We start from the raw sequence: 24,091 nt of genomic DNA, 5'->3' as shown, positions 1-24,091 counted from the left end.
GAAGGATTTCTTTTGCTAGAGAGATAAGGATGAGCCAATTTGGAATCATTTCAAACCAAACAAAATTTGAGAACCAACATCACAAGCAGGAAGTTCTTCCACGGGAAGCCAGAATAGAAACACACAAGATTGCCACAATTCAACTGAAGCCACCCACTGTCGCCAGAATCGAATTAACTATCCTCTGTCATTCAATTCATTTGGGCTTTTAGAACTATGGAACATTGGAGGTTGAGCAGTGACTTTTACAGGTTTATAAAATCGTGAAGGGCATGGATAGAGTGAATAGACAAGGTAATTTTCCAAGGTTAGGAGAGTTCAAAACTAGAGGGCATAGATTTAAGATGAGAGAGGAAATATTTAAAAGGGACCCAAGGGGCAACCTTTTCATGTAGAGGGTGGTGCAGGTATGAAATGAGCTGCCAGAGGAAGTGGTGGACGCTGGAACAATTACAACATTTAAAAGGCATCTGGAAGGGTACACGAATAGTGTCTGTTTCTGTGTTGTACATCTCTATGACTCTGTGACTACATCTGCTGCCAGAAGATGCTATGTTTACCTGACCAGTTTCCACTGCACTCTGCAGCAGTAAAACACATTAACAAGGCGTTAGAGTAATAGAACTTTCAATAAGACTGATTGTGATAAGTGTTCCCTTTTATTGCTATCATTCACATTGGCGGAGGTGGGAACTGCAGATGCTGGAGATTAGAGTCAAGATTAGAGTGGCGCTGGAAAAGAACAGCAGGCCAGGCAGCAGAGGAGCAGAAAAATCGACGTTTCGGGCAAAAGCCCTTCATCAGGAATTCTTGATGAAGGGCTTTTGCCTGAAACGTCGATTTTCCTGCTCCTCTGATGCTGCCTGTCCTGCTCTGCTTTTCCAGCGCCACTCTAATCTTGACCATCATTCACCTTGACCTAGCAGCAACCAGCATTTGTACACCACCTTTTATTTAGAAAGGAGTGAAAATCCTATCCCCAAAGATAACCATCAAGACCCTCAAACCTTCTCCATCGTTAACACATGATCTTCTACCACAATTGCACTTACACCGTGTATTCCTATATTCTTGGACTCCTTCAGAATTCAAAACTCAAGATTGCTTGATATCTGTGCTTTATGTATACTGGGCATTAAACTACAATGGCTGCAATGTATGACTATGTTGTAACTGAATAAACAATAATGTACTAAAAAGTAAGTGAATCTCAGTATCACCTTGTTTTTAAGGAAAAGCAGGGTTGCATACTTTGCACTCCCTACATGTTTGTGGATGCATTAATAAAATCATTTATTCTGAATTCCAGTGCAGAGCAGAGTCAACCGTGGAGGGACTCTACATCACATCTGTCAGGAAACAGTGCAGCAACCTAACATTGTAATACTGAAACTAATGTGCCATTCTTACTTGGTCTGGCCTACATGTGACTGCAGACCTCCAGCATTATGGTTGAATCATAACTACCTTCTGAAATGACAGAGCAAGTCACTCAATTCAAGGGTAATTAGAAATGGAAACACATATCCTGATGACATCTAATTCCCATTAAATAATTTTATAAAATGGTCATTTGCGTATATCTGCATCTCTCAATCAGCAATGTGACAGTAGCAACTTGGATGTATACACCAAGGGGCAGCACGGAGGCTCTGTGATTAGGAATACGAGGATAGAGCAGATGAATGCATGGCAAAAGTATTGTATCCGTTGCTCCCGATGTGGTCTCCTTTTCACTGGGGAGACTGGACGCCTTCTCGCAGAGTGCTTTAGGGAACATCTCCAGGACAACCGCACAATCAAACCCACCGCCCCATGGCCGAACGTTTCAACCCCCCCTCCCAGTCTGCTGAGGACATGCAGGTCCTGGGCCGCCTCCCCCGCCACTCCCACACCACCTGACGCCTCACCTTCTGCCTCAGAACACTTCAACCCCAGGGCATCAATGTGGACTTCACCAGTTTCCTCATTTCCCCTTCCCCCACCTTACCCCAGTTCCAACCTTCCAGCTCAGCACCATCCTCATGACCTGCCCCATCTGTCAATCTTCCTTCCCACCTATCCGCTCCACCCTCCTCTCCGACCTATTACCTTCATCCCCACCCCCATCCACCTACTGCACTCTCAGCTACCTTCTCCCCAGCCCCACCCCCCTCCCATTTATCTCTCCACCCCAGAGGCTCTCTAACTCACTCCTGATGAAGGGCTTTTGCCCGAAACATCGATTTCTCTGCTCCTCTGATGCTGCCTGACCTGCTGTGTTTTTCCAGCATCACTCTAATCTAGACTTTCGCCCAGATAAATGCATGGCTGAGGAACTGGTGTATGGGAGAAGGAATCATATTTTTGGATCATTGGAATCTCTTCTGGGGTAGAAGTGACCTGTACGAGAAGGATGGATTGCACCTAAATTGGAAGAGGACTAATATACTGGCATGGAAATTTGCTAGAGCTGCTCAGGAGGATTTAAGCTAGTAAGGAGATGGGTGGGACTCAGGGAGATACAGAGGAAAGAGATCAATTTCAGACTGGTACAGTTCAGAAAAGAAGTGGGTCAAACAGTCAGGGCAGGCAGGGACAAGGTAGGACTAATAAATTAAACTGCATTGACTTCAATGCAAGAGGCCTATTTGGGAGGGCAGATTAATGCAGGGCATGGTTAGGAACACGGGATTGGGATATCATACCAATTACAGAAACGTGGCTCAGGGATGGATAGGACTAGCAGCTTAATGTTCCAAGATAGAAAAGGAGGCAAGAGTGGAGGGGAGTGGTGTTTTGATAGGGGATAGCATTACAGCTGTACTTAGGGAGGATATAACTGAAAATACATCCAGGGAAGTTATTTGGGTGAAACTGCGTAATAAGAAAGGAATGATTCCTTATTGGGATTGTATTATAGACCCCCTAATAGTCAGAGGGAAATTGAGAAACAAATTTGAAAGCAGATTTCAGTTATCTATAAGAATAATAAGGTGATTATGGTAGGGGATTTTAACTCACCAAACATAGATTGGGACTGCCATTGTGTTAAGGGTTTAGATGGAGAGGCATTTGTTAAGGGTGTACAAGAAACTTTTCTGATTCAGTATGTGGATGTACCTACTAGAGAAGGTGCAAAACTTGACCGACTCTTGGGAAATAAGGCAGGGCAGGTGACTGAGGTGTCGATGGGGGAGCACTTTGGGGCCAGCGACCATAATTCTATTCATTTTAAAATAGTGATGGAAAAGGATAGACCAGATCTAAAAGTTGAAGTTCTAAATTGGAGAAAGGCTAATTTTGACGGTTATTAGGCAAGAACTTTCAAAAACTGATTGGGGCAGATGTTCGCAGGTAAAGGGACAGCTGGAAAGTGGGAAGCCTTCAAAAATAAGATAACAAGAGTCCAGAGATAGCATATTCCTCATCAGGTGAAAGGAAAGGCTGGTAGGTATAGGGAATGCTTGATGACTAAAGAAATTGAGGGTTTGGTTAAGAAATAAGGAGGAAGCATATGTCAGATGATATAGACAGAAGAGATCGAGTGAATCCTTGGAAGAGTATAAAGGAGGTAGGAGTATACTTAAGAGGGAAATCAGTAGGGGAAAAAGGGGAAATGAAATAGTTTTAGCAAATAGAATTAAGGAGAATCCAAAGGGTTTTTACAAATACACTAAGGACAAAAGGGTAACTAGGGAAAGAATAGGGCCTCTCAAAGATCAGCAAGGTGGCCTTGGTGTGGAGCCACAGGAGAAGGGGAGATATTAAACCAGTATTTTGCATCAGTATTTACTGTGGAGAAGGACATGGAAGATATAGAATGTAGGGAAATAGATGGTGACATCTTGAAAAAATGTAGGGAAATAGATGGTGACATCTTGAAAAAATGTCCGTATTACAGAGGAGGAAGTGCTGGATGTCTTGAAACACATAAAAGGTGGATAAATCCCCAGGACCTGATCAGGTGTAGCCTAGAACTCTGTGGGAAGCTAGGGAAGTGATTGCTGGGCCCCTTGTTGAGATATTTGTATCATCAATAGTCGCATGTGAGGTGCTGGAAGACTGGAAATTGGCTAACGTGGTGCCACTGTTTAAAAAAAAAAGGGTGGTAAGGACAAGCCAAGGAACTGTGGACTGGTGAGCCTGACGTCGGTGGTGGGCAAGTTGTTGGAGGGATTTCTGAGGGACAGGAATTGCACATATTTGGAAAGGCAAGACTGATTTGGGATGGTCAACATGGCTTTGGGCGTGGGGAAATCATGCCTCGTGAACTTGGTTGAGTTCTTTGAAAAAGTGACAATCAGGATTGATGAGGGCAGAGTGGTGGATATGATCTGTATGCTCTTCAGTGGGGTGTTCGACGGGGTTCCCCATGGGACACTGGTTAGCAAGGTTAGGTCTCCTGGTATATAGAGAGAACTGACCATTTGGATACAGAACTGGCTTGCGGGTAGAAGACACAGGGTGGTGGTTTGTTTTTCAGACTGGAGGCCTGTGACTGGTGGAGTGCCGCAAAGATCACTGTTGGGTCCACTGCTTTTCGTCATTTATATAAATGATTTGGATGTGAACATGGGAGGTATAGTTGGTGGGTTTGCAGATGACTTTGAGGAGAAAGTGGGGTCTGCAGATACTGGAGATCAGAGCTGAAAATGTGTTGCTAGAAAAGAGCAGCAGGTCAGGCAGCATCCAGGGAACAGGAGAATCGACGTTTCGGGCATAAGCCCTTCTTCAGGAATGAGGAAAGTTTGTCCAGCAGGCTAAGATAAAAGGTAGGGAGGAGGGACTTGGGGTAGGGGCGTCGGAAATGCGATAGGTGGAAAGAGGTCAAGGTGAGGGTGATAGGTCAGACTGGGGTGGGGGCGGAGAGGTCAGGAAGAAGATTGCAGGTTAGGAAGGCGGTGCTGAATTCGATGGATTTGACTGAGACAAAGTGGGGGGAGGAAAAATGAGGAAACTGGTGAAATCCGAGTTCATCCCTTGTGGTTGGAGGGTTCCTAGGCGGAAGATGAGGCGCTCTTCCTCCAACCGTCGCGTTGTTGTGGTCTGGCGATGGAGGAGTCCAAAGACCTGCATATCCTTGGTGGAGTGGGAGGGGGAGTTGAAGTGTTGAGCCACAGGGTGGTTGGGTTGGTTGGTCCGGGGTGTCCCAGAGGTGTTCTCTGAAACGCTCTGTCAGTAGGCGGCCTGTCTCCCCAATATAGAGGAGGCCATATCGGGTGCAGAGGATGCAATAAATGATGTGTGTGGAGGTGCAGGTGAATCTGTGGCGGATATGGAAGTTTCCTTTGCGGCCTTGGAGGGAGGTGAGGGGGGAGGTGTGGGCGCAAGTCTTGCACCTCCTGCGGTTGCAGGGGAAGGTGCCGGGAGTGGAGGTTGGGTTGGTGGGGGGTGTGGATCTGACGAGTGAGTCATGGAGGGAGTGGTCTTTATGGAATGCTGATAGGGGAGGGGAGGGAAATATATCCTTGGTGGTGGGGTCCGTTTGGAGGTGGCGGAAATGACGGCGGATGATGCGCTGTACATGGAGATTGGTGGGGTGGTAGGCGAGGACCAGTGGGGTTCTGTCCTGGTGGCGGTTGGAGGGGTGGGGCTCAAGGGCGGAGGAGCGGGAAGTGGAAGAGATGCGGTGGAGGGCATCGTCGACCACGTCAGGGGGGAAATTGCGGTCCTTGAAGAAGGAGGCCATCTGGGTTGTACGTTTTTGGAACGGGTCCTCCTGGGAGCAGATGCGGCAGAGAAGAAGGAATTGGGAGAATGGGATGGCGTTTTACAGGGGGCAGGGTGGGAGGAGGTGTAGTCCAGGTAGCTATGGGAGTTGGTCGGTTTGTTGATTCGGTCGCCTGAGATTGAAATAGAAAGGTCGAGGAAGGGGAGGGAGGAATCTGAGACTGTCCAGGAGACACCAGGGTTGGAGGTGTAATGGACACCGAAGGTTACCTCGGATTACTGTGGGATCTTGATCAGATAGGCCAATGGGCTGGGGAGTGGCAGATGGAGTTTGATTTGGATAAATGCGAGGAGCTGCATTTTGGGAAAGCAAATCAGGGCAGGACTTACATACTCAAATGGTAGGATCCTGGGAGTGTTACTGAACAAAGAGACCTTGGAGTGCAGGTTCATAGCTTTTTGAAGGTAGAGTCGCAGGTGGATAGGTTAGCAAAGGCAGCGTTTTGCATGCTTTGCTTTATTGGTCAGAGCATCGATTTTGGAATTGGGAGGTCATGTTGCGGCTGTGCAGGATGTTGGCTAGGCCACTTTTGGAGTGTTGTGTTCAAGTCTGGTTTCCTTCCGATCAGAGGCATGTTGCGAAACTTGAGGGGCTTCGGAGAAGATTTACAAGGGTGTTGCCAGGGTTGGAGGATTTGAGCTATAGGGAGAGGCTAAATAGGCTGGGGCTGTTTTCCCTGGAGCGTTGAAGGCTGAAGGGTGACCTTATAGAGGTTTATAAAATCATGAGGGGCATAGATAGGATAAATAGACAAAGTCTTTTCCCTGGGGTGGGGGAAGTCCAGAACTGGAGGGCATAGGTTTAGGGTGAGGGGGGAAAAATTTAAAAAGGGACGTAAGGGGCAATGTTTTCACGCAGTGGGTGGTGCGTGTATGGAATAAGCTGCCAGAAGAAGTGGTGGACGCTGGGACAATTACAACATTTAAAAGGCATCATGGTTTATGAATAAGAAGGGTTTAGAGGGATATGGGCCAAGCGCTGGCAGGTGAGACTAATTAGGTTGGGTTATCTGGTCAGCATGGACGAGTTGGACCAAAGGGTCTGTTTCCGTGCTGGCAATCTCTGTGACTCTATGACCACAGTTTTGGGTCCATTGCTCTTTTGGGAATGTAGCCACATATGGCCATGGGCCAAGTGCTGGAAAATGAGATTAGAATATTGAGGTGTTTGGTATGATTGGCATGAACTCAATGGGCCAAAGCGCTCTTTTCTGTGTGGTAGATTTGTCTCTAAAAGGCTAGTAAGTAAATAGATCATAGCAGCAACTACAGTTAATTTGCCTCCAAAGGAAGTATTGTCAATGTTTCACCACTAGATGGTGCAACAAATGTGCATGTGCAGAAACACAGCATTGCAGAATCATAAATGTATTGTAGTGAAGGTGACCATTCAGCCCATCGTGTCTATACTGGTTCTCTGCACATGTTAACACAGTGCTGGTCACAGCTGTAGATTAAAATAAATCCACCTTCCCAACCTTGACTGTACTTAACCAGTAAGGGAATCAACAATGATGGGGAAAGGCATGAAGGTGGATTTGAGTGTTATCAGATTGGTCATGATCTCACTGAGTGCAGAAATGGACCAAATGGCCTATTTTTCATAGAATCACAACAGTGAGAAAGTAGGCCATGCGGCCAATTGGGTCATCACTGAACGTGCAAAGAGAATCCCACCACAGAAACAGACACTTCAGTCCAACTCATCCGTAAATCATCCTAAGTAGTCTCATTTGCCATCATTTGCCTCTAAAACCTTCTTATTCATATACCCATCCAGATTCTTTTTAAATGTTGTAACTGTACCAGCCTCCACCACTTCCCCTGGCAGCTCACTCCATACACACACCCCCTACACAATGCTTGTAACCCTACATTTCCCACCTAACCTGTACACTGTTGGACTGCAAGAGGAAACTGGAGCACCCAGAGGAAACTCATGTAGACATGGTCAGAACGTGCTAACTCCACACAGACAGTCACCCGAGGGTGGAATCAAACCTGGGACTCTGGCGCTGTGAGGCAGCAGTGCTAACCACTGCACCACCATGCCACCCACTCTGCTTCAGCATCTCATGGTCTAATCTCCTGCCTTTTCCCTGTAACCCTGCATATTGCTCTTATTTAAATAACCATTCATTGCACTCTTAAACGTCTCAATAGAACCTGCCTCCACCACACTTCCACAATGTGCACTCCAAACCCTAACTGCTCACTGAGGAAAAAAAAATCCTCTCACTTGACATTTGCTTAATTTGGAAAACACTTTTAAAACTGTGCCCCTCTGATCCTCAGAGCTATGCAGTCCCAGCAAAGCACGCTAACGTTCAGTCACAAAAAAGGAATAATGCTGGGACAACTTAAACTTCATGCTATTTAATGATAGTGCATATCTAATACACCTGAACTCTTTATAGCGCATGAACGGGTGCTGAAATCAAATTGTGCATGTACAGGCCCATACTGACAATAGAGGTCCTGTCACTGATGTCACGGGAGCCATCTCCAAGGTCCAGCAGCCAGCTATTCTTTGCAACAATAATTCAACAGCTTCATGGTCAGCAACTTCTGATTTCCAGATCTTTCAAAACAGAATTCACGTTTTTAAGCTGTCATGGTGGCTGTTTGACCTCTACAACACAGGTCAGGATCACCAGTCCAACAACATAACCGCTAGATTTCAAGATCTGAAACACGATCGGAAACGCAGGAGACAAATAACTGCAAGGGAACAACTTCAGGAGAATGCAAGTTCTTGAGAAAATGTGACTTCATTTATCACTCTTAAAGACTGCTCCAGTACCCCCACTGTCAGCCGACTAGGTGATACATCAATGATAGAGTCCACTTATCAGTAGATAACCAAATACATTAGATTCTGACTGTACAAGGCATTAATTGCTTGCAAGACTGATGAACACTCAATCATGTAAGAAAACTGTCCAAATAAATACTACTTAATGGAGTACAAGTTGCTTCTGACAATAGGCTGAAAAAATACAGGAATAGGGAGAGTGCTTTGGGCTGGTCAATTAGGAAAGGTTTCTGATTAATGGATGATGTTCGAAAATGTATGGGAGTGAGAGTTCAGATCATATCATAAATCAAAGGCGATGTTTGAAAAGCCTTTCCCCTTTGAGTGGGAGCTCAGACGTCTACGCCAACAGCAGAGGTTAGAAAGCTCCCACTCATGTCTGCAGTCCTGCAGTCAGGTAGAAAAGAATTTTGCTTGTGAATTCTTTCCCATTCCTGTAGTATTCCATAAGCCAACTGATGTGAAGAAGAATTTGCCTTTATTCCCTGCACTATTTTCAAAATAGTTAAGGGTTAATGTTGAGTCTGCCTCCTTATTAGTAATGCACAGAGGAGGCAAACTGTCCTTCAGCTTCACCTCCTCCTCAACGGGCACCATAATAGTTTTCTCCTTATTTTTCCACAGGATGCGGGTGTCATCAGCGAGGCCAGAATTCGTGGCCTATACTTAATTGCTTTTGGTATGTTAGGCCATTTCAGAAGACAGTTGAAAGGTCACCCACATTGCTTTGGGTCCAGAGTCACATGTAGGCCCAGATTTCCTTCCCCAACAAACTTGAGGGAACCAGATGGATTTTTCCAACAATCGATGATAGTTATCATGGTCACCATTACCAAGGTGAGGTGCCGGTGTTGGACTGGGGTGGACAATGTCAGAAGTCACACGACACCAGGTTATAGACCAACAGGTTTATTTGAAATCCCAAGCTTTTGAAGTGCTGCTTCCGTCCACTTCATCTAATGAAGGGGCACGATCCAAAACTTTGGGATTTCAAATAAACCTGTTAGTCTATACCTGGGGTCGTGAGATTTCTGACTTTGATCATTACCAAGACCAGATTTTGTTTTCAATATTGCAGATTTCATTAATTTAGTTTAAATTCCATCAGATGCCATAGAGTCACTGAGGCCCAACTCATCCATGCTGACCAAATATCGAGTCCCATTTCCCAGCACAAGGCCTGTATGTCTCCAAACCTTTCCTATTCATATGCTCATCCAGATGCCTTTTAAATGTTGTAATTGTACTAGCCTCCACTGGCTTCCTCTGGATGGCAGCTCATTCCATACACGCACCACCCTCTATTTCGATATGTTGCCTCTTCGGTTCCTTTTAAATCTTTCCCTCTCACCTTAATTCTATGCCCTTTAGTTTGGATTCCCCTACCCCAGGAAAAAGACCTTGACTATACATTCTATCCATGCCCCTCATGATTTTATAAGCCTCTATAAAAGGTCACCCTCAGCCTGATGAATGGTTTATGCCTAAAAGTGACTCTCCTGCTCCTCAGATGCTGCCTGACCTGCTGCATTTTTCCAGTGCCACATGTTTTGACTCTGATCTCCAACATCTGCAGTCCTCACTTTCTTTGAGTCTTCAACACTCAAGGGAAAATGGCCCGAGCCTATTCAGTCTCTCCCTACAGCTCCAACCCTGGTGACATCCCTGTCAATCTTTTCTGAACCCTTTCAAGTTGTACAATATCTTTCCCAAAGTGGGGAGACCAGAATTGAACACAATATTCCAAAAGCAGCCTAATCAATGTCCTGTACAGCTGCAATGACCTCCAAACTCCTGTACTCCATGCACTGACCGATGGTGAAATTAAAACCATAACATTAGTCTGAGCCTCTGGATTATTAGCTGAGTGACATTACTATTATACAAGTGGTTCCTCAGTGTGAGACTGTACCTGCAGCAGAGGGAAATAAAGCAAGTAACAGTTTCACTTTTACAGTGCCTCATGTCTCCCAGAAGGCATCATTCTCAGACAACTCCCACCTAATTGACGATTACACATCTTCACCTTGACAATGTACTGCAACCTACTTCACTGGACAAAGGAGTCTTGTACACGCTTCACCTGATGTTATCAACTGTTACTTCCAATAGAAGGGCTGGCGTTGAGATCAAGTGAGGGATCTTCAGCATTCCTGTGCGGTTAGTATACTGTGGAAAAATATAATTCTTTAATTAGGCTCAAAGAACTGATCCTGATAGAGTTCAGTTAATTCCACAACGTCCTGTTCCTGTGTTACTGTGTAGGAGCAACAATAAGTAGCAGCATTAACTTTACAACAGCAATGCTTCTTCTGTATGGAAACAAGATGAATATATTTGTTTATACTGGCAGACTGCAGTCAGACAAACAAATACTGAAACCTGACTCTTCCCATTAGCATTGATAGGTCGCCCAAACTTTGAAGTGGTAAATCACTACTGCTGTCAAAATTGCAGTTGTAAGTTGCAATCAGTAATAACTAGTCTCAGAGGTAGGTCCCTGTCCACTGCCAAATAGGCCAACTGCCAGGGTAAGCTGGCAGTCAACAAAAGAACTTAAGTCTTCCTTCTCTGAACCATACACAGAGTGAGAGCTCATAAAACATTTACAGCAACTGGGAGATTAGAGATTGGGTAGGGACGAACCATTGATGTCCTCCGAACTTCCTGCCATTTTGGGGAATACTTAATTATCTTGTTTAAAAAATAGAATCATAGAATCCAGATCGTGTGGAAGCAGGCCACTCAGCCCATTGAGTTCACACGGATTCTCCGAAGAGGCTGTTCATTCCACACACGAACCACTCTGTGTATAAAAAAAGTTGCCCTCATGTCCTTTATAAATCTTTCTCCTCTCATCTTAAAATAGGTTTTTTAAAATCATGAGGGGCATGGATCAGGTAAACAGACAAGCTATTTTCCCTTAGGTGGGGGAGTCCACAACTACAGCGCACAGACTGAAGGTGAGGGGGTACAGATTTAAAAGGGACCTAAAGGGCAACCTTTTCACAGAGTGTGGTACGTGCCTGGAATAAGCTGCCAGAGGAAGTGGTAGAGGCTGGTACAATTACAACATTTAAAAGGAATATGGCCAAATGCTGGCAAATGGGACTAGGTTTATCTCTGATATCTGGTTGGCATGGACAAATTGGAACACAGAGTCTGTTCCTGTGTTGCATATCTCTGACTCTATTTCTTCCCCAGTCTTGAAATTCCCCACCCATGGGAAAAGACAACTGCCTTTCACCTTATCTAGACCCCTCATGATTTTATAAACCTCTATAAGGTCACCTCTTAACCGCCTACACTCCAGTGAAAAAGGTTCCAGCCACTCCTTATCACTCAAATCCTCCATTCTTAGCAACATCCTGATAAATCTCGTGAACCCTCTCCAGCTTAAAAATATCCTTCCTGTAACTGGGCAAACAGAATCAGACACAGCATTCCAATCGAGGCCTCACCAACATCTGTACAACCTCAACATGATGTCCCAACTTCAGACTCAAAAGTCTGAGCAATGAAGGCAAGCGTGCTAAATGCCTTCTTAACCATCCTGTCGACCTGTGACAGGAAGGTCAAATAATTATGTATCTGAACCCCTAGGTCCCTCTGTTCTGCAACCATCTGGACCAGATGGGCCAATGGGCTGAGAAGTGGCAGATGGAGTTTAATTCAGATAAATGAGAGATGGTGCATTTTGGAAAGGCAAATCAGAGCAGGACTTATACACTTAATGGTAAGGTCCTAGGGAGCGCTGCTGAACAAAGAGATCTTGGAGTGCAGGTTCATAGCTCCTTGAAAGTGGAGTCGCAGGTAGATAGGATAATGAAGAAGGCGTTTGGTATGCTTTCCTTTATTGGTCAGAGTATTGAGTACAGGAGTTGGGAGGTCATGTTGCAGCTCTACATTGGTTAGGCCATTGTTGGAATATTGCATGTAATTCTGGTCTCCTTCCTATCGGAAAGATGTTGTGAAACTTGAAAGGGTTCAGAAAAGATTTACAATGATGTTGCCAGGGTTGGAGGGTTTGAGCTATAGGGAGAGGCTGAACAGGCTGGGGCTGTTTTCCCTGGAGCGTTGGAGGGTGAGGGGTGACCTTATAGAGGTTTACAAAATTATCAGGGGCATGGATAGGATAAATAGACAAAGTCTTTTCCCTGGAGCCGGGGAGTCCAGAACTAGAGGGCATAGGTTTAGGGTGAGAGGGGAAAGATATAAAAGAGACCTGGAATGAGCTGCCGGAGGATGTGGTGGACGCTGGTACAATTGCAACATTTAAGAGGCATTTGGATGGGTATATGAATAGAAAGGGTTTGGAGGGATATGGGCCGGGTGCTGGCAGGTGGGACTAGATTGGTTGAGATATCTGGTCGGCATGGACGGGTTGGACCGAAGGGTCTGTTTCCATGCTGTACATCTCTATGACTTTATGACTAGGCCCTTGACCCCAGACAAAGCACCAACTCTTAGCTCTGGGACAGAAGGCTCAGGTTTAAGTCCGACCTGCTCCAGAGGTATGTAATTGCATCTCTGAACAGGGTGATTAGGAAACAGCTGAGTTTCAACTAATTGTTCTGGTTTATACTGATCCCTCAATAATCCTTAAACTCAAATGATCTGTCATTATCCTATTATTGTTTGTGGGATTTTGTTGTGTAGAAATTGTTTTTATTTCATCATGCTTCCTTTCTGTCTCTCTCGCAAGCCTTCAGCATCGCTTTGGAAAAGGACGCCTTTCCGGTTGAGGCAACCTATCCAGGAAACCTCACGGCAATTGGTTTCCTCAAACATGACACCGCGTCATGAAGGAAAGCCACACGGTAACCAGCTGTCTGTCCAAATAAAGCAACATTCAAATCACACTCTAGTTGCGATACCTCCCAGCACAGGGATATAATTGCCTGTAACAATAGAAGAGGGTGTTCCTCTTGTGTGAATTTAAAATACTTCAAGTGTACTAATTGAGACTTCTAAACAATCCAGTCGCCGGTCATGAACAATTGCAAAAATGAAAACACTTGCCTCATCACAATTCCAATTGTACAATGAAGTTGTTCGAAGTTCACCACCTACTTGTGCTGTGAGCAAAATCTCAAATGAAGAGATAATCGACCGGTTTGACGGCTTTTGGTGGACGGATATCTGACTTAAGCACTGGAAGAACAACTGACGTTAAAAGATCTACACTTGGGTGAGTGCAAAAGGTTGGTGTTGTTCTACAACTGGAAGAGCAAGAGTGTTGACAAATGGGCAAACAAACAGTTTAACAGCTCAAATCCTACTGCAATCGCTTTAGGGGTGCAGAGGTGGTGTCCCTACCTCTGGTCCAGAAAGTCTGGGTTCAAGCCGCAACTTAGGATATAATGATCACAGGGCTGTGACCTAATGTGCCGAAACAGGTGGATTAAGAATGGCAACCAAAACATTGTCGCTCCCTCCCAAAAAAAACATTTTCCGAGAATCAAAAGCCTTCCCATTTGCAGGCCAATGTGTACCTTGGTTTGGGAGTTGGGAAGCATTAGAAAGGGAATGAAAAAATAGGGTTAAAGGTGAAAGTTGTGTTACAAAGGAAAATTGGGCAGGGTAGTGTGTGTAACAGGGTATGAGAGGGAAGTTTGTGCATAGATCAAGTTGCTTGCTTTGTTGATGGGATTCTTTCGAAACCATAAGTATACCCAGTTAAAAATCACACCACACAAGGTTATAGTGCAACAGGTTTAATTGGAAGCACACTAGCTTTCAGAGCGGCGCTCCTTCGTCAGGTGGTAGTGGATGGCTCAATCCTAACAGAATTTATAGCAAAAATTTACAGTGTGATGTAACTGAAAAGCTTAACAGACAATCAATTTTTCAATGTATACTTTCAGTTACATCACACTGTAAATTTTTGCTATAAATTCTGTTAGGATTGAGCCCTCCACTACCACCTGATGAAGGAGCGTCGCTCCGAAAGCTATTGTGCTTCCAATTAAACCTGTTGGACTATAACCTGGTGTTGTGCGATTTTTAACTTTGTACACCCCAGTCCAACACCGGCATCTCCAAATCATAAGTATACCCAGAAGACATTTTTTTGCATCCACATCATCAAATTCAGAAGGAAATAGCAAAATAGAAGCTTCTTAAATTACAAATACTGATTCACAGCATATGTACTTGATGAATTTCTGAATGATCTGTTCAAGTGTTATTCTATTCAGTCCAAAGCCACAGCTGGTAGCATCAATAAGAACAACAGACAATGCTGAAAAATATGGCAGATCTGGCAGAATCTGCAGAGAGAGACCTGGACTTAACATTTCAAGTCAATGACCTTCTTCATGTGACACTGATGTGTGGTCCCAGATATTTAGAGATTGGGAAAAGAATTGGTGGGAAATTATTCACAGCCACCATAGAAAACTTCAGTCATCTGATTTTTCTATCATTTTTGCTACAACATCATCTTACATTGACATAACACCTTTGATTTTGTAGAACATTTAAATGAACAAAAATGAAGGCTGAGGTTAAACATCAAAGAGATGATTGAAACAAGGCCATTTGGTTTCCTATTCATTGCATCATCATTTAACGAAAACTGGCTACATGTTCAACATTTTCCGATTCTGATCAAAACAGAAATGTTAACCGTTTGCCTCACCTGTTGAATGTTTTCCCGCATTTGCTGTTTTAACGTATTTCTCATGAGATATGTGGCACACACTCCAGTGAGCTAAGCCAATACAGGCAATTTTCTTCAGTGCTACAAATAAACTTTAGGTAACATAAAGGCATCAGGATACACTAAGCCTGCACCAACCCTGCAAATAAGGCTTGGCAAAATGCTCAATTAATAGATTTACTTAACGGAGGTTGCATGGTATACTTTCTGCCTCGTTCTTCAATCTTCTTTAATGATGGAAGATTTACAACAGAATCATTCTCAAGTCCAAGGCACAATAAAAATACATCTAACAGCTCATCCCATTCAAAGTAAGTTTCCATTCATATCCAATGCAATAATTTACACATATTTTATTCAATAGGATCTACTCAAAAAATAACAGGAACTCTGCAAAGCTATCTTTTAAATAATGCCAAGTGAACAGTATTTTACCAAGGTTTCTTTCCCACGCTTTCCATTCCTTCTGTCGCCCTCAAGTCAGTTTAATGACTCACTATTTGTTGTGTCACCATAGTTTTACCAGACCACTGGGCTGCTCTCTTATTAGAGAGACAGGACTAGTGGCGATTTAAGCTGACAGCCACCATACCTCAAGCGAGGGGAAGAGGTTGAGAAGGTCAGTCCATCATCATAATGACATCATACTGCTTTGCAAACCAACTGTCCAGCCAACTGAGCTAAATGGGCGGCACAGTGGCCAGCACTGCAGCCTCACAGTGCCAGGGACCCAGTTTTGATCCCATCCTTGGTATACTGTCTGTGCAGAGTTTGCACATTCTCCCAGTGTCTGTGTGGGTTTTCACCGGTTGCTCTGGTTTCCTCCCACAGTCCAAAGATGTGCAGATTAGGTGGATTGGCCATGCTAAATTGCCCATAGTGTGCAGGGCTGTGCAAGCTAGGTGGATTGGCCCTGGGAAATGCAGGGTTATAGGGATAGGTAGGAATGAGTGTGGGTGGGATGCTCTTCGGAGGGTCGGTGTGGACTTGATGGGTCAAATGGCCTGTTTCCACACTGTAGTCATTCTGTGATTCTATGAATCCAACCCCATTTTTAATAGTCAGCTCTCAGCAGCCAGAGCACAGCACAATTCAAAGTATCATCTTGGCAGTGAAGGAGACCATTCAGCTCCACTAAGTCAATGCTAGCTCTCTGTGAAGCAATCTAATCCAATCAGTCAGATTCTCCTGCTCCATTCCCATTGCCTGCAAATTTAATTCTTTCAAACGCCCACCCATTTATCAGCTTTGCTTCCACCACCCTAATGGACTGAGAGTTCTAGCTATTATCATTCACTTCCGAAAAAAGCTTCTCTCACAAAGTACCTCTTGCCCGAAAGTTTAAATCATGAGCTGAACAGAAGAGCTTTACTTTGTCCATGTAAATCCAAACATGTTAAAATCTTGTCATCCTCTCGCAAATCTTCCCTCACTCCCAGGAGAGCAAATGCAGCTTCCCCTTTTTATTAAAATCATTCACCTTTGGAACTACTCTGTTGAATCTCCGTGCAGTTTCTTCAGAATCCATGCCAGAAAGTGTGCTGACCACAATCAAAGCCATAATATTCATTTGCAGTTTAATGAGAGCTAAAGTGCACATGTTCCCCCCCCCCCCACTTTGGGGATATGATTACCTTGGGATAACATCACCAAATTGAAAACCGCTGAAAGTCAAGCAACTGGTGTATTTTAAAACTTACTTAAATTGGAAAATTGTGACTGTCAATCCTCCATTACTGGCTGCATCACCACTTTTATAACGATTTAGCTTCATCCACTAACTCCATTACGATTTTTCTTTCCTGACTTGGGATATGTTTTTCCCCACAGCTTCAAAATGCCTGGAGATATTTTTGACATTCTCTGGAAAATAGTTCTGTAGCGCATTGGATGTTGACACATTTGTGAGTTCCAATCCACGCGTAGTCGAAACAACAGGGCATTAATGCTAACTGGTTATCATAGATTCGTTGCGAGGCTGCACTAGTACACAGAGTAGTGGGCACATCTTCGTGTGCCGCTATGAAAGTGAGCGATTTTGCAGTACAAACGTGCAGTGATTATGGAGCTAAAAGAGCAACCCAGAGGTTGAGTGTTTCAAATTCTAGAGCTGAAAATGTGTTATGGAAAAGCGCAGCAGGTCAGGCGGCATCCAGGGAACAGGAGAATCGACGTTTCGGGCATAAGCCCTTCTTCAGGAATGAGGAAAGTTTGTCCAGCAGGCTAAGATAAAAGGTAGGGAGGAGGGACTTGGGGGAGGGGCGTCGGAAATGTGATAGGTGGAAAGAGGTCAAGGTGAGGGTGATAGGTCAGACTGGGGTGGGGGCGGAGAGATCAGGAAGAAGATTGCAGGTTAGGAAGGCGGTGCTGAATTCGATGGATTTGACTGAGACAAGGTGGGGGAGGGGAAAATGAGGCAACTGGTGAAATCCGGAGTTCATCCCTTGTGGTTGGAGGGTTCCTAGGCGGAAGATGAGGCGCTCTTCCTCCAACCGTCGCGTTGTTGTGGTCTGGCGATGGAGGAGTCCAAAGACCTGCATATCCTTGGTGGAGTGGGAGGGGGAGTTAAAGTGTTGAGCCACAGGGTGGTTGGGTTGGTTGGTCCGGGTATCCCAGAGGTGTTCTCTGAAACGCTCCGCAAGTAGGCAGCCGGTCTCCCCAATATAGAGGAGGCCACATCGGGTGCAGAGGATGCAATAGATGAAGTGTGTGGAGGTGCAGGTGAATCTGTGGCAGATATGGAAGTTTCCTCTGGGGCCTTGGAGGGAGGTGAGGGGGGAGGTGTGGGCGCAAATCTTGCACCTCCTGCGGTTGCAGGGGAAGGTGCCGGGAGTGGACGATGGGTTGGTGGGGGGTGTGGATCTGACGAAGGAGTCATGGAGGGAGTGGTCTTTATGGAATGCTGATAGGGGAGGGGAGGGAAATATATCCTTGGTGGTGGGGTCCGTTTGGAGGTGGCGGAAATGACGGCGGATGATGCGCTGTACATGGAGATTGGTGGGGTGGTAGGTGAGGACCAGTGGGGTTCTGTCCTGGTGGTGGTTGGAGGAGCGGGGCTCAAGGGCGGAGGAGCGGGAAGTGGAAGAGATGCGGTGGAGAGCATCGTCGACCACGTCAGGGGGGAAATTGCGGTCCTTGAAGAAGGAGGCCATCTGGGTTGTACGTTTTTGGAACTGGTCCTCCTGGGAGCAGATGCGGCGGAGACAAAGGAATTGGGAGAATGGGATGGCGTTTTTACAGGGGGCAGGGTGGGAGGAGGTGTAGTCCAGGTAGCTGTGGGAGTTGGTCGATTTGTAGTAGATGTCCGTGTTAGTCGGACATCTACTGAAATGTTTCAAATTCTACAATGGCAAAGAAATGGATTCAATAAACTGCTCTGATAAGAGCTCAGTTTCACTCTCCACGAACACAGCCTGCGCCTGCTGAATATTTCCAACACTTATAATTCCAGCAGCCATGGACTTCTGCTTCTGTTTTGATGAATGCACTGATAGGAACATGGATTGAGGAGCGGGAGTAGGCAATTCAGCCTTCAAGTCCGCTCCACCATTTAACATGATCATGGCTGATCTTATCCTAAGCTCTCGCCAGCCCTTCAGATCTCTGTATTCATCGGATTTCGACGTTTTATGTACCCTCCACTCCACAACTGGTGGCCTTGCCATCAGACAGAGGCCTTGAGCTCTGGAACTCCCTCCTTAAACCTCTCCAATTCGCCCTCAAGACAGTGTCTTGAGCAAGCTTTTGATCACTTGACCTGATATATCTATAGGTGGCTCGGAGTGAGATTATGTTTGATAACACACTTCTGAACAGCCTGCGGGATAGGATGTTCAAGGTGCTGCATTAATGCAATCTGTTGTGGTTGGAAACAATTTCTCTCTTTCTGGTTTATTATCAGTTGGCTAACATGAACAGGAGCTGAATACAAACCACTTGGGCCTGAACCCAAGCAAAATCTGATCAAATGGTCAAAACTAATTTCCAATTTAAATAATGAGGAGAAAACCCCACTGCAACACATCTGCAATCTCTGGTCCCTTTTGCTTGCTAATTATCACTTGGATTAAACTAAACTAGAGCAGCTGGGGCACCCTCAGAGTATCCATCAATTCGAGTTGATGAAAAAGCATTTAAATAAAGGGCAGGAGATGAGAAAATGGTTCGTTTTAATGATTTTAAATGAATATTCATTGGTTTTAATGTAACATGTGGGAAACATTTTTATTTCAAAAATATACTTTATTTATAAAGAAATATAGATAGCCACTAAAGCAATTTAGTTCTTTTTAGTAATATATGAAGAAAATAAACAAAATGTTGGAGTTTGAATTGATCCAACAAACAAAGTAAAGGCATCTCTTTCTTGTGCAAGATTATATTTACATATGTTTGAGGTACCAGAAGGGACCAATAAGTGAACAGACATCCCCCAGCAGAAAGATTTAATGAGCTTATGGTACCATAATGATTAACACGCCCTACTGTCACATGGTAAGCAGGCAGCAATCAGAAAAGGTTTGAGGAATCTCTTTGGGGACACAGTGGAAGGAATTGGAACAAGGCTGCACAATGTAATTGAGATCGGATTCCAGCTCACAACTAAACAGGAATGTGTGCCGGTTATTTCAGGATGCTGGGTGGGCAGCGATAGGGCACTGACAAGTGTTGCCGATAGTTACCTAGGTAACAGAAGAAAGAGGAACCAATGAAGAGTGTCTTGTCTTTTGATGATGAACTTTGCAACTTTCCAGACTCAAAAGCAAGTTCAACAGGTTCAGATCATAAATAAAAGCAAAATACTACTGGATGCTGGTCTACTGCATGTGCTGCTCACAGTGCAGTCTCCATTACACTGGCAAGATCAAACGCAGGCAAGGTGACCGCTTTGTGGAACACCTCCAATCTGTCTGTAGGAATGACCCTGACATCCCAGTTGCTTGACATTTAAATAAACCATCTTACTCTCATGTCAACATTTCTGCCCTCGTGCTGTTGCAATGCCCTAACAAAGCAAATTCCAAGCTTGAGGAACGACGCCTCATTTTATGCTTAGGCACTGTACAGCCTCAAGGTCTCAATATTGAATTCAATCATTTTTTGCATTATGGATCGCGTTGTCTATTCACCATTTTTCTTCCATTCTGTCTTCCTGTTCCACCCCACCAACTGTCTTGCCTTGTTTGCATCTTGCTGACGATAGTAAAGAGAACTCATTCCCTGCCTTTAACATCTTAATTTATAACTATTTGATGTTTCTTTTTCTCTTTGGTCACCATTAACAACTCTTTTGCACTGCGACTCAGTTTTTTTTCAATGCTTTTGACAGAGGCATTTTCCAACATCTTTAAGTTCAGAACATTACCAATGTTCCCATTTTCTTAGATAGTAGCTACTGCCAATGACTCCCTAAAGTTATCATTTTCACCTCCATCATCTTGTTTCTTTACTTGTCTCATTCTTTTCCACCCTTTCACAAGCCTCGGACACGGTCACCCGTTGCTTTTGAAATTGCTAATAAACCATTAATTCTCTATCAATTCTGAATAAAGGCCATCAACCAGAAACTTCAAATAACTGAAACAAAACAGAAATTGCTAGAAAAGCTCAGCAGGTCTGGCAGCATCTGTGGAGAGAAATCAGTGTTAATGTTTCAGGTCCAGTGACCCTTCCTCAGAAACCTTCAAGTAACCGCTTGCTGATGCTGACTGACCTGCTGAGAATTTTCTTCATTCCATATTTCAGATTCCAGCATTGTTAGTATGTTAGAACTGGAGTTCTGGGAGGATCACAGCATTGAACGGATCTTAAATCTTGACACCTGCCCAGCTTTGTCTGCTCTCCTGTTGCATTGACTGAGCCTCAGAGCTGTTGAGTTATTCCAATTGAGCAGGAGAGGTGACACAAGGGGTCCATGAGCCACAGCGACTCTCTGTGCCTTTAGGTGACCAAGAAGTGGGGGAAACATCAATATAAAGTTGCGATGGGGAAAGTGGTAGGGGAATGCAAGATCTCCTCACTGGTAGCCCATTCACCACATGCATTCTCCTTCCAGCATTGATGCACAGCAGCCACAGTGTATATAACCTCAAAGAGGTACTTAATCAACTCACCAAGGCTCCTTCAACCGTATCTTCCAAATCACCTGGGCAGACAAGGGCATAGATGCATGGGAGTATCATTATTTTCAAGCTGACCCACCAAGTCACACAATATGCTAACTTGGAACTATACTGCCATTTCTTCCCCATTACTGTTAAAAGTTCTGGAACTCTAACCCTATTCCCCTCAGAGCACTGTGAGTTGTCCCTACACCGTGTGCACTGCAGTGAGTCAAGGCAGCAACGCATCACCACCATCTGGTACACACTGGGATGGGCCAGTGACAGACACCTATATCCCACAAACAAACTTTCAAAAGTCAGCATACAGAATCATTAATGTATTAAAATGTCTCAAGCAATCCTTTTTTTTTGTGCTAATTGGTCCTTTTAAGGCTGCCACAAAAGATGATATTTGGACGAATAGCTTGTTCAATGAAGTAGATTTTAAAGAACACTTTAAACAAATATAAGATGCTGAGAGGTTTTAAGGGGTAGGGGAAGATTCCCAATTCTTAAAAGGCTTAGGCAATAGCAGCATGACAAAAAAGACAGCACGTATTAAACAAGGTTGCCAGTCTCAAAATACAACGGCATGCACAGCAAAGAGTTCCAATTAAGTGGAATTAAGTAACACCAATTCAGTTCATCTCCATCACAGCAATGATTGACAGGACTCAGTGGGCAAGTGTTAAGCTGGGAAATAAATGGGCCCTGAAGACTTCCAACTAGCTCCCATGGCAATTAGTGGCTGAGTTTGTATTCAAGGGGATAATGCTCTGCATCAGGGGCAGGCACTATGACACTTCAACCCTCCCCATAGCTTTTCTCACAGGAGAGGGTTTTTGTTTGTGCGTGGTATTAACAAGGATGGCGTTACCACAAGTGATTTTGAAAGGCATTTCGACACCCTCCTCTCAAGCTTTTACACAGAGCCTCTATAGCCATGCTTTAACAGATTCCTAGAACAGCTGTTTGAAGGTAAATTCACATTTGATATCTGGGAGGCTTTGAAAGAGAGGTTGATTAGAGTGCAGGACAAACACTAACCCAGTGAAAATGAGGGATAGAATTGGCAAGATTAGGGAACCATGGATGACAGGTGAAAACTGAGACTAGCTAAGAGGCAAAAAGCAGCATACATAAGATCTAAGCGACTGAAAACAAGGTTTTGGAAGAATATGGGGAATGTAGGACCAATCTGAAATGAGGAATTAAGGGGTCATGAAATATCTTTAGCAAACAGGGTTAAGGAAAATCTCAAAGCCTTTTATTCGTATATAAGGAGCAAGAAGGTAACTAGAGAAAGGGTTGGCCCACTTAAGGACAAAGGAGGAAAGTTATGAGTCGAGTCAGAGAAAATGGGTGAGATTCTTAATGAGTACTTTGCATCGGTATTCACCGAGGAGGGGGATATGATGGATGTTAAGGTTCGGAATAGATGTTTGATTACTCTAGGTTGAGCACAGGAGTTGGGAGGTCATGTTGTGCTTGCACAGGACATTGGTTAGGCCACTGTTGGAATATTGTGTGCAATTCTGGTCTCCTTCCTATTGGAAAGATGTTGTGAAACTTGAAAGGGTTCAGAAAAGATTTACAAGGATGTTGCCAGGGTTGGAGGATTTGAGCTATAGGGAGAGGCTGAACAGGCTGGGGCTGTTTTCCCTCGAGCGTCGGAGGCTGAGGGGTGACCTTATAAAGGTTTACAAAATTATGAGGGGTATGGATAGGGTAAATAGGCAAAGTCTTTTCCCTGGAATGGGGGAGTCCAGAACTAGAGGGCATAGATTTAGGGTGAGAGTGGAAAGATATAAAAGAGACCCAAGGGTAAATATTTTTGTGCAAAGAGTGGTGTGTGTATAGAATCTGCTGCCAGAGGGGAGGAGGCCAGTACAATTGGCATTTAAAAGGCATCTGGATGGGTATATGAATAGGAAGGGTTGAGAGTGTTATGGGCCAAATGCAGGCAAATGGGACTAGAATAGATTAGGATATCTGGTCGGCATGGACAAGTTGGACCCAAGTGTCTATTTCTGTGCTGCACATCTCCATGACTCTAAGTCAGCATAAGGAGGGAGGAAGTGCTCGGTATTCTAAAAATCATTAAGGTCGACAAATACCCAGGTCCAGATGGGATCTATCCCAGGTTAGAGGGAAGCAAGAGGGGAAATAGCTGGGGCCTTAACAGATATCTTTGCAGCATCCTTGGACACAGGTGAGATCCGGGAGGACTGGAGAATTGCTAATGTTGTCCCCTTGTTTAAGAAGGGTAGCAGGGATAATCCAGGTAATTATAGACCAGTGTGTCTGATGTCAGTGGTAGGGAAGCTGCTGGAGAAGATACTGAGAGATATGATCTACTCCCATTTGGAAGAAAATGGGCTTATCAGTGATAGCCAATATGGTTTTGTGCAGGGAAGGTCATGTCTTACCAACTTAATAGAATTCTTTGAGGAAGTGACAAAAGTTGATTGATGAGGGAAAGGCTGTAGATGTCACAGACATGGACTTCAGTAAGGCGATTGATAAGGTTCCCCATGGTAGGTTCATGGAGAAGGTGAAGTCACATGGGGTCCAGGGTACACTGGCTAGATGGACAGAGAACTGGCTGGGCAACATGAGCCAGTAGTAGTGGTGGAAGGGAGCTTCTCAAAATGGAGGACTGTGACCAGTGGTGTTCCACAGGGATCCGTTCTTGGACCCCTGTTGTATGTGATATACACAAATGATCTGGAGGAAGGTATGGGTGGTCTGATTAGCAAGTTTGCAGAGGATGCTAAGATTGGTGAAGTAGCAGAT

The 24,091-nt window shown here is 44.6% G+C and overlaps 1 protein-coding gene and 1 long non-coding RNA gene across 6 annotated transcripts in view; both read right to left on the bottom strand.

Moving 5' to 3' along the window:
* The window catches only part of LOC122553163 (NHS-like protein 1), a 274,883-nt gene that overhangs the window by 146,144 nt on the left and 104,648 nt on the right, over positions 1–24,091 (bottom strand). The window lies entirely within an intron of this gene.
* LOC148148911 (uncharacterized) overlaps positions 1–24,091 on the bottom strand; it is a 50,407-nt gene that overhangs the window by 13,067 nt on the left and 13,249 nt on the right. The window contains exon 2 of the long non-coding RNA XR_015758352.1: positions 10,554–10,696. This is a non-coding gene — a long non-coding RNA (uncharacterized LOC148148911). The remainder of the gene's footprint in view (positions 1–10,553; positions 10,697–24,091) is intronic.

This window comes from Chiloscyllium plagiosum, unplaced genomic scaffold (genome assembly GCF_037043375.1).
Source record: "Chiloscyllium plagiosum isolate Xiang-an unplaced genomic scaffold, Cpla_swu_hap1 HiC_scaffold_10, whole genome shotgun sequence".
Lineage (NCBI taxonomy): Eukaryota > Metazoa > Chordata > Chondrichthyes > Orectolobiformes > Hemiscylliidae > Chiloscyllium > Chiloscyllium plagiosum.
This window is presented reverse-complemented; position numbering and strand designations above follow the sequence as displayed.